The sequence below is a fragment of the Heterodontus francisci genome, chromosome 13 (genome assembly GCF_036365525.1).
Source record: "Heterodontus francisci isolate sHetFra1 chromosome 13, sHetFra1.hap1, whole genome shotgun sequence".
In the NCBI taxonomy this organism is placed as follows: domain Eukaryota; kingdom Metazoa; phylum Chordata; class Chondrichthyes; order Heterodontiformes; family Heterodontidae; genus Heterodontus; species Heterodontus francisci.
The window spans coordinates 27,691,479-27,702,143 of record NC_090383.1 but is presented as its reverse complement, the minus strand read 5'-3'; the positions used below and the strand labels follow the sequence as shown (position 1 = coordinate 27,702,143).

At 50.2% G+C, this 10,665-nt stretch overlaps 1 pseudogene; it reads right to left on the bottom strand.

Annotated features, from left to right (window-relative positions):
• Positions 1-10,129: 10,129 nt before the first annotated feature.
• Positions 10,130-10,238, bottom strand: LOC137376838 (U2 spliceosomal RNA; annotated as a pseudogene).
• Between the last annotated feature and the right edge of the window lie 427 nt (positions 10,239-10,665).

The following is a 10,665-nucleotide window of genomic DNA, read 5'->3' as shown; positions in this document are numbered from 1 at the left end:
TTTGGTGCTTCATGGAAACTTCTTATGTCGCCAGTATCAGCGTACAGTTGAGTTTTTTCCACAAGTGCAATCCACCAGTCATTTTGGATGTTCCTCAGTTTACATTGAAGGGTGCTGCATGCTTGACGATAGACTGTCTTTTTCACTAGGCTGGCCAAATCAGCCAGGTGAACCTGATGAGCTGACCTTTTTATTTTTAGCAAAACTTGAATTTCCTTGTCATTTTCATCAAATCAGTCCATATTCTTCTTGGTGCTGCGTCCAATGACCTTGTTGGAAGTATCCAGTAGCTTTGATGTGTTCCCAGAGATCTTGTGGAGTGGAATCAGCAGTGAGATCAGGATGTTTCAGTCTAGTCTGTAAGGTAACTTGATATCTATCTCTGTAAGATGGGGTTTGCAGATTGCTTACTCGAAATTTCTTTGATGGGTTTTCTCTAGGCCTGTTCTTGGGTTTAGGCTTGAAGTTTTTTTTTTTTATTTCCAAAATATACTTTATTCATAAAAATCTGTAAAAATTACATTGCCAAACAGTTTCCAAACAGCACCAAAAAATACAAACATTGCAAGGGAGATCAGTTTCCTTCAATACTGTCATGAGTTTCTTCCCAACCCTTCCGTTTCTCAATTGTCCTGTCAATTACAGTTTTACATTTACAGCAATTCAGAATATTAACGATACAGTTCGAGGGGTTTCCCATGGATCCAGCCCCTCAGTCCAGCTTGGTGGGGGAACCTTACACTGTGGTCTTTCCCCATTGAGCCTTTGCTGCGGCTGCCCCAAGCTTTAGTGCGTCCCTCAGCACGTAGTCCTGGACCTTGGAATGTGCCAGTCTGCAACATTCGGCGGTGGACAACTCTTTGCGCTGGAAGACCAGCAAGTTTCGGGCAGACCAAAGGGCGTCTTTCACCGAATTGATAGTCCTCCAGCAGCAGTTGATGTTTGTCTCGGTGTGCGTCCCTGGGAACAGCCCGTAGAGCACAGACTTAGGCTTGAAGTGGAAGTTCAGCGTTGAATGAACGAGCCGGTGGTCTTTATGACAGTCAGCACTGGGCATGACTCTAGTATGCAGGACATCCTTTAGGTCAGACTGGCACACCAAGATGTAATCTATCAGGTGCAGTGTTTAGAGCGAGGATGCATCCATGTGGTCTTGAAGCAATCTTTTTGTTGAAAGAAGGTGTTGGTTATGGACAACTGCTTTTCTGCACAGAATTCCAAAAGTAAATGTCCGTTTTCATTACAGTTTCCAACTCCGTGCTTTCCGAGCATTCCCTTCCATGCCAGGCTGTCACGGCCCACTCTGGCATTGAAATCGCCAAGGACAACAATTTTGTCCTTGTGAGGGGCATTATGGATGAGTTCACAGAGAGCCATGTCGAACTCATCTTTGTCAGCTGGGTTAGCCTTCAGGGTTGGAGCATAAATGCTGATGAGGGTTGCATGCTGCTGGTCTTGGAGGGGCAGTTGCAGGGACATGATGCATTCAGAATGGCTGATTGGCAGGCGTGAAAGTTTAGTGACTGTGGCCTTCTTCACCATGAAGCCGACACCAAAGTGGTGTTGTTCACCTTGAGGTCTACATGACCAATAGAGGGTGTAGCCAGAAATAAAAACAAGAAATGCTGGAACCACTCAGCAGGTCTGGCAGCACCTGTGGAAAGAGAAGCAGAGTTAACGTTTCGGGTCAGTGACCCTTGTTGTGTTCTGTTAGGCTGCCTTGCTTTGAGAAGCAGACCTCACTCAGGGCTGCTATATCAATGTCCAGTCTGGCTAGCTCATGGGCTACCAGGGCTGAGTGACGTTGGGGCGGCTGTTGTCACCATTTCGAGCATTGTTCTCATGTTCCAGCAGGCGAGTTTCAGAATTTTTCTTCTTTTCCCACCTTTTGAAGTGAGGTTAGGAGTTCGCATTTCCTTCTCTGTCGTAGTTTGACCACATTAAGAGATGCCCATTGACCGCGGCAAGTCAACTGGGCGGTAGGGAGCTGAGCATTTGTTCAGGCCACCTTTTCTAGGCACCAATCCAATTTTGGAGCAAGCAATGCTGTCCTTCAAAAAGGCTGCTTGGTCACTTAGGGTGCTACTGGGTGATGATGTCGTCTCTCGGTCATCATCAAAATGAACAATATCCTGAGCCGCCTGCATGTAGGATTGAAACTACGGCAGCCAGTGCCATCTTGCACCTGCCGTTTTTGCCCCTTTCCCGTCGCTACAGGACTTAATTGTTGAATTATAGTTGGGGTGGAAGATTTCCTTCCTGCCTGCGCAGTGGTGCTTTAAGGTGGAGTACAGTTTGCGCTGACTGACCCCACCCTTTAAGCCTGGAGCTCATCTGTCATGGCCCAGTGAACTGGAACAGTGGCAGCGAGGTCGCCAAGCCAGAGGTCTGGATTCAGAGTTTCCCTCTCCTAGGTGGGTTGCCAACTAAAGCTTGAAGGGACCCTCCTTCTCTTGCTATTTTATCCATAGCTGGGGTACCAACAATCGTAGTCCATGCAATATGGTGTGGTACACCTTTGGTCCAGAACGTGATGGTTTTTGCACTCAGACAATTACAAGAAAAGTGGCGTGAGCAAAACAAAGGCCTATACGTCTCCTCACCAAGGCATTTGACACTGTGAGCAGAGATGGACTTGGGAAAATCCTTGAAAAACTTGGATGCCCACCCAGGTTCCCAGCCATGGTGAAGCAGTTTCATGAAAATCAGTACAGACAAGTCAAGCAAAATAGAGACCTCTCAAGTCCCTTCTGAATCTCCAATGGCGTGAAGCAGGGATGTGTGCTGACCCCGACCGTATAAACCATCATTTTCAGCATGATGCTGCAGCAGGCAACGGAAGATCTTAAGGAGGGAATTTATGTACGCTTCTGGACTGAGGGAGGCCTTTTCAACCTCAGGCATCTTCAGGCTCACACAAAGACACAAGAAAAACTCATCCATGATCTTCTTTTCGCCGATGACTGTGCTCTCATGGCCCACAGTCAGTCAGACCTGCAACGTGTAACAACACATTTTTCTGAAGCGGCACAACTCTTCGGAATAAAAATCAGTTTAAAGAAAACTGAAGTCCTGCATCAGTCTGCACCCCAAGGAGAATATAGACCACCAAGCATTGTCATTGAGGGAACCGAGCTGAATGCTGTCAAGCAATTTACTTATTTGGGGAGCGTCATCACGTTTGATGCCACCATAGACAAGGAAGTGGACAATAGGCTCTCAAAAGCAAACAGTACATTCAGCAGATTCTACAAACATGTGTGGAGCAACCACAGCCTCAGAGCACAGACCAAACTCAAAGTGTACAAAGCCATAGTCCTCACCACCCTTCTGTATGGCGCTGAGTCATGGGTTCTAGACCGCCATCATGTATTCCTTCTGGAGCACTTCCATCAGCGCTGCCTCCACAGCATCCTCAAGATCCGCTGGCAGGACCGCATCTCAAACATTGAAGTCCTGGAAACAGCCAACATCACCAGCATCAAGGCCATCCTCCTGCAAAGCCAACTGCATTGGGTGGGTCACGTCGCCCGGATGGATGACAGTCACCTGCCCAAGATTGTGTTGTATGGAGAGCTGACCACGGGTAAAAGGAACAGAGGGGCCCCATGCAAACGTTTCAAGGACTCCCTGAAGAAGTCTCTCTCTGTGTGCCACATTGACCATCGCCAGTGGGAAGCGCGGGCCATAGATCATGATGCCTGGAGATGCTACATCAGGAGGGCTACAGACACCTTTGAGATTGAGCGAAGAACCAGCATGAAAGAGAAAAGGAGGAGAAGGATAGATCCAATTGCCTCCAGCAGCAACTACACCTTCACCACCTTCATTTGTACCCGATGTGGGAGAATCTGCCAGTCACGGATAGGCCTGACTAGCCACCAGCGGGCCTGCAACCGATGACTACAACCTTGCCAAAATCTTCATCTGCGAAGAAATGCCAAGAGAATCTCTAAGGCATTTATAATTAACTCTGAACAACACAGTGTTCAGATTCATGACATCACATCCTGTGATGACGCGAAAGGTCTATATTATATTGTATATATAAGCTACCCAGCAAAAGCTTATGTACATTATACTACAAATTACACTTATCAATTTTTTAAAACGACCTAGACTCGGGAGTAGAGAGCAGCTTTTTAAAGTTTGCAGATGATACAAAACTTGGAAAAATAAGAAATAAGAAAGGCAATTCAATATCCCTGGAGATCAAGTTTTCAGGCAGGATAGAGAGAGAGATAAAAAAAGGAGTGGGTGTGGCATTATTAGTTAAGGAATTAATAATGGTATTGAGGAGGGATGATATGCTAAATTAATCATCAAATGAGGCCATATGGGTGGAGCTCAGAAATAAAAAGGGGCAGCCACTCTACTAGGAGTGTACTATAGACCCCCAAATAGTGAGAGAGGTAGAAGAACAAATATGTAGGAAAATTTCTGAGTGCAAAAACTGTAGGGGATTTCAACTACCCCAATATCAACTGGGATACAAACAGTATGAAGGGCACAGAGGGAACAAAATTCTTGAACTGTGTTCAAGAGAACCTTTTTAGCCAGCACGTAACAAACTTTTTTTTTATTTCCAAAATATACTTTATTCATAAAAATCTGTAAAAATTACATTGCCAAACAGTTTCCAAACAGCACCAAAAAATGCAAACATTGCAAGGGAGATCAGTTTCCTTCAATACTGTCATGAGTTTCTTCCCAACCCTTCCGTTTCACAATTGTCATGTCCATTACAGTTTTACATTTGCAGCAATTGAGAATATTAACGATACAGTTCGAGGGGTTTCCCATGAATCCAGCCCCTCAGTCCAGCTTGGTGGGGGAACCTTACACTGTGGTCTTTCCCCATTGAGCCTTTGCTGCGGCTGCCCCAAGCTTTAGTGCGTCCCTCAGCACGTAGTCCTGGACCTTGGAATGTGCCAGTCTGCAACATTCGGTGATGGACAACTCTTTGCGCTGGAAGACCAGCAAGTTTCGGGCAGACCAAAGGGCGTCTTTCACCAAATTGATAGTCCTCCAGCAGCAGTTGATGTTTGTCTCGGTGTGCGTCCCTGGGAACAGCCCGTAGAGCACAGACTCCTGTGTTACAGAGCTGCTTGGGATGAACCTTGACAAAAACCACTGCATCTCTTTCCACACCTGCTTTGCAAAGGAACATTCCAGGAGGAGGTGGGCGGCCGTCTCTTCCCCACCACAGCCAACGCGGGGGCACTGTGCGGAGGGGGCGAGATTTCGTGTGTGCATGAAGGATCTGACGGGGAGGGCCCTTCTCACCACCAGCCAAGCTACGTCTTGGTGCTTGTTTGAAAGTTCTGGTGATGAGGCATTCCGCCAAATGACTTTGACGGTCTGCTCGGGGAACCATCCGACAGGATCCACCGTTTCCTTTTCCCGTAGGGCCTTGAGGACATTCCGTGCAGACCACTGCCTGATGGACCGGTGGTCAAAGGTGTTTTCCCGCAGAAACTGTTCCACGAAGGATAGGTGGTACGGCACCGCCCAACTGCATGGAGCGTTCCGCGGCAATGTGACCAGGCCCATCCTTCGCAACACCGGGGACAGATAGAACCTCAGCACGTAGTGACACTTGGAGTTTGCGTACTGGGGATCTACACACAGCTTGATGCAGCCGCACACGAAGGTGGTCATCAGGATGAGGGCCACGTTGGGTACATTTTTCCCGCCCTTGTCCAGAGATTTGAACATCGTGTCCCTCCGGACCCGGTCCATTTTACATCCCCAGACGAAGCGGAAAATGGCTCGGGTGACTGCCACGGCGCAGGAGTGGGGTATGGGCCAGACGTGCGCCACGTAGAGCAACAACGTGAGCACCTCACACCTGATGACCAGGTTCTTACCCACCATGGAGAGAGATCGCTGCCCCCACATGCCCAACTTTTGTCGTACCTTGGCTACTCGCTCCTCCCATGTTTTGGTGCACGCCCCGGCCCTTCCGAACCATATCCCCAGCACCTTCAGGTAATCTGACCTGACGGTGAAGGGGACAAAGGATCGGTCAGCCCAGTTGCCAAAGAACATGGCCTCGCTCTTGCCGTGGTTAACTTTGGCTCCCGAGGCCAGTTCGAACTGGTCGCAGATGCTCATCAGTCTGCGCACGGACAGCGGATCCGAGCAGAAAACGGCGACGTCATCCATGTACAGGGAGGTTTTGACCTGAGTGCCTCCGCTGCCTGGGATTGTCACCCTTCTTATGCTCGCATCCTTCCTAATAGACTCAGCAAAGGGTTCAATACAGCAAACAAACAAGACCGGGGAGAGAGGACAGCCCTGTCTGACTCCAGATTTGATCGGGAAACTTTCAGAATCCCACCCGTTGATTGAGACTGCGCTACTGATGTTTGTGTAGAGCAGTTGGATCCAATTGCAGATTCCCTCCCCAAACCCCATTTTGGAAAGCACGTCCATCATGTAGGTGTGCGATATCCTGTCAAAAGCCTTCTCCTGGTCCAGGCTGATGAGGCAGGTGTCCACCCTCCTGTCCCGTACGTAGGCGATAATATCCCTGAGTAGCACGAGACTATCAGAGATCTTCCTGCCGGGTACAGTACAGGTCTGATCGGGGTGAATCACGAACTCCAGAGCAGACTTGACTCGACTGGCTATGACTTTGGACAGAATCTTGTAATCAACATTAAAGATTATTTTAGATTAGATTAGAGATACAGCACTGAAACAGGCCCTTCGGCCCACCGAGTCTGTGCCGAACATCAACCACCCATTTATCCTAATCCTACATTCATACCAAACATCCCCACCTGTCCCTTATTTCCCTACCACCTACCTACACTAGTGACAATTTATAATGGCCAATTTACCTATCAACCTGCAAGTCTTTTGGCTTATGGGAGGAAACCGGAGCACCCGGAGAAAACCCACGCAGACACAGGGAGAACTTGCAAACTCCACACAGGCAGTACCCGGAATCGAACCCGGGTCCCTGGAGCTGTGAGGCTGCAGTGCTAACCACTGCGCCACTGTGCCGCCCTAAGCAGTGAGATGGGCCGCCAATTTCTGATTTCTGCCCTCTCCCCCTTCCGCTTGTAGATGAGGGTGATGATGCCTTTCCTCATGGATTCTGACATGCTGCCGGCCAGGAGCATACTCTCGTATACTTCCAGCAGGTCTGGGCCGACCCAGTCCCACAGGGCCGAGTACAACTCGACCGGTAAGCCGTCGCTCCCGGGAGTTTTACTCGTCTCGAAAGACTCGACGGCCTTTGTCAGCTCGTCCAGAATTAGCGGCTTGTCCAGTCTCTCCCTCCTGCTGTCATCTAAGACCTCTGTGATAGATGACAGGAAGGACTGGGAGGCTCTGCTGTCTGTGGGCTTCGCGTCATACAGCCCAGCATAAAAGGATTTGCTGATCCTTAGTATGTCGGACTGCGAAGACGTTACCGAGCCATCTTCTTCCTTCAGGCTGCTGATAACAGAGCTCTCTCTGTGTACCTTTTGGAAGAAGTAACGCGAGCACGTCTCATCCTGCTCGATGGAGCAGACTCTGGACCGGAAGATGATCTTGGAGGCCTCCTTGGCAAAGAGCAAGGCCTGCTGGCACTTCACCTCTTGGAGGTCCTCCTTGACCTCGACCCCCATTGACTGCAACCGGAGTAGAATTTGCATAATTTTCTGGAGTCGGGACACTTCCCTCTGTCTCTCTCTCGCCTTCTGAACACCTTTGTGGATGAAGAACCTCTTGATGTTCTCCTTAATCGCTTCCCACCAGTGAACTGGAGACTCAAAGAGGGGTTTCACGGTCCTCCAACCTTTGTAATCCCTTTTGAGTTCCTCAACGTTCTCTGGGGTCAGCAGTGTCGCATTGAGCTTCCACGTCCCTCTGCCAACCCACTGGTCGTCCTGTAAGTGACAGTCGGCCAGTAAGAGGCAGTGGTCGGAGAAGAACACCGGCTTGATGTCGGTGGATCCGACCGTGACAGCACGGGACACAAACAGGAAGTCAATCCTGGAACGGGCAGACCCGTCCGATCTTGACCATGTGTATCTGCGCTGCACTCCGTCTGCAGGTTTGCTGAAGACGTCGTGCAGTTTGGCATCCTTAACTGTTTCTATTAGGAATCTGGACGTAGCGTCCAGTTTGCTGTCGTCACTGCCGGATCGTCCAGCCGCATCAATGATGCAGTTGAAGTCACCGCCTAGGATGACCGGCCTGGACGTCGCCAGCAGCAATGGGAGCTGCTGGAAGACGGTCAGCCGCTCACTGCGTTGTACCGGGGCGTACACGTTGATCAACCGGAGCGGAGCGTTGTTGTACATCACGTCTGCTACGAGGAGGCGGCCGCCCACCACCTCCTTAACTTCGGAGATGGTGAAGTTACCTCCCCGCAGCAGAATACCCAGGCCGGAGGAACGGCAGTCATTACCCCCTGACCAGATCGATGGCCCGTGGGACCACCATCGCGACCACTGCCTGTAGGTGCTGAGGTGTGGTATTCCACACTCCTGCAGAAACAGTAGGTCAGCTTTGACCTTGGCAAGGTAATCCAAGGTTGAAACACATCGCGTAGTAGATTTAATGCTACGCACATTAATGGAAACAATCCTTACACCCATTTTTTAAAATTTGATTGTTGCTTCCCATACCATTTGTCCATGCTAGTCCCAGTCCTTCGGGATGTTCCTGCATACCCATCGTATGCGCAAGCAGTTTCACGTTGGTTGGGCTCAGAAACCCCTCCTGATTTTTCATGCAGGGTTTGTGCCGCTCGGGTGACATCGGGGGGGTCTTGTAGGCAGAGAGCATTGGGTTGTCCTCAGCTGCTTCCATCTGTTCCTCCTCGAAAACATCACAGCTCCCGGTCTCCCGGAGCTCAGGTGCGCCAGACGTGTCTTTGCTCCCGGTGTCCCGGAGCTGAGATGCGTTGGCCACGTCGTTACGTGTGGGGCATTGGGGTTGGGGCACGCCGGGCCCATCACAGCTTCCAGTGCCCGGGGGCTGGGATGCTTTATCATCCATCTCGGAGTTCTGCCGCCTCTTTTGAAGGGGCTGTCGTTCCAGCATTTCCCCGTCCAGTGAAGAGGAGTTGTTGCAGTCTGATTCAGAAGAGAGCCTCCTCTTGCCACTGGTTTGGGTGGTGGCTTTGGGATGTTTTTTCTTTGTGGTTTTCCTCTGGACCACTTGCCACTGACCTGTTCGTCCATCTGCTGCCTCCTCCTCCATTGATTCTGTCTGTGGAGTCGGGCGCTGGGTAGGTGCTGGGTCGTTGGTTTCAGCCGCCTCCCCTTCCTTCTCAGGTTGAAGTTCCTCACTGCGGAGAAGGTTGCTGTTCTCCTTTCAAACAGCGGACGCCTTCGTCGAACCTTCTCCCGGCCTTTCCTTGGACCTTGCCGCCTGAGCATAGCTGAGGCAACGTTTGGGGCAGGTCTTGTAGAGATGGCCTGCCGCACCGCACAAGTTGCAACACTTAGTCTGCTTACAGTCCTTGGTCTGATGGCCTTCCTCCTTGCAGTTCTTGCAAACAACCGTGCTGCAGTTGGCTGCCATGTGACCAGATTTGCCACAGGTGCGGCAAACTCTGGGCTGCCCAGCGTAGACCAAGAAGCCTCGACATCCCCCGATAGCGAAGCTGGAGGGAGGGTGGATGATGGCTCCACTGGGATCTACCTTCAAGGTCACCTTGACCTGCCGCTTGCTGGTCCAAATCCCAAAGGGGTCCTTGACATCAGTGCTGCTGCCGGCCACCTCGACGTACCTGGCGAGAAAGGTGAGTACATCCACCACCGGAACATGGGGGTTGTAGAGGTGAATCGTCACCACCCGGTCCCGTTGTGCCGGAAGCGTGAAGAGCGGCTCCGCTGTGAGGATCGACAGTGGCGCCCGGTCCCCTTTCTCCTTGAACGCCTTCAGGAACTTGATGCATCCCGCCACGTTCCGGAACGTCACGTCGAAGTATCCACTGCTGGGGAAATCCTGCAGGCAGAAGACGTCCGTCGCTTGAAATCCGCAGCAATCGAAGAGAATTTTCTTGATGAAGAAGGTGCGATCGACCGGTGCATCTCCTTCCTTGTCCTTCACGACCACCCGAACGGTGTTGCGCACTCCCTGGCCCGAAGCTCGAAAATTGGTTATAGCCATTTTACTCAAAGCTTCCCCAGGATCAAAAGGCAATGATCATGGTCTCTTCTCAATCAAATAAGCACTGATAAGAACAGATACTACACTTGATCTTAGCCAAAAGGCCGAGAAGCACGTAACTTTTTTTTTTCCCAAAATATACTTTATTCATAAAAATCTGTAAAAATTACATTGCCAAACAGTTTCCAAACAGCACGAAAAAATACAAACATTGCAAAAGAGATCAGTTTCTTTCAATAATGTCATGAGTTTCTTCCCAACCCTTCCGTTTCACAATTGTCATGTCAATTACAGTTTTACATTTACAGCAATTGAGAATATTAACGATACAGTTCGAGGGGCTTCCCATGGTTCCAGCCCCTCAGTCCAGCTTGGTGGGGGAACCTTACACTGTGGTCTTTCCCCATTGAGCCTTTGCTGCGGCTGCCCCAAGCTTTAGTGCGTCCCTCAGCACGTAGTCCTGGACCTTGGAATGTGCCAGTCTGCAACATTCGGTGGTGGACAACTCTTTGCGCTGGAAGACCAGCAAGTTTCGGGCAGACC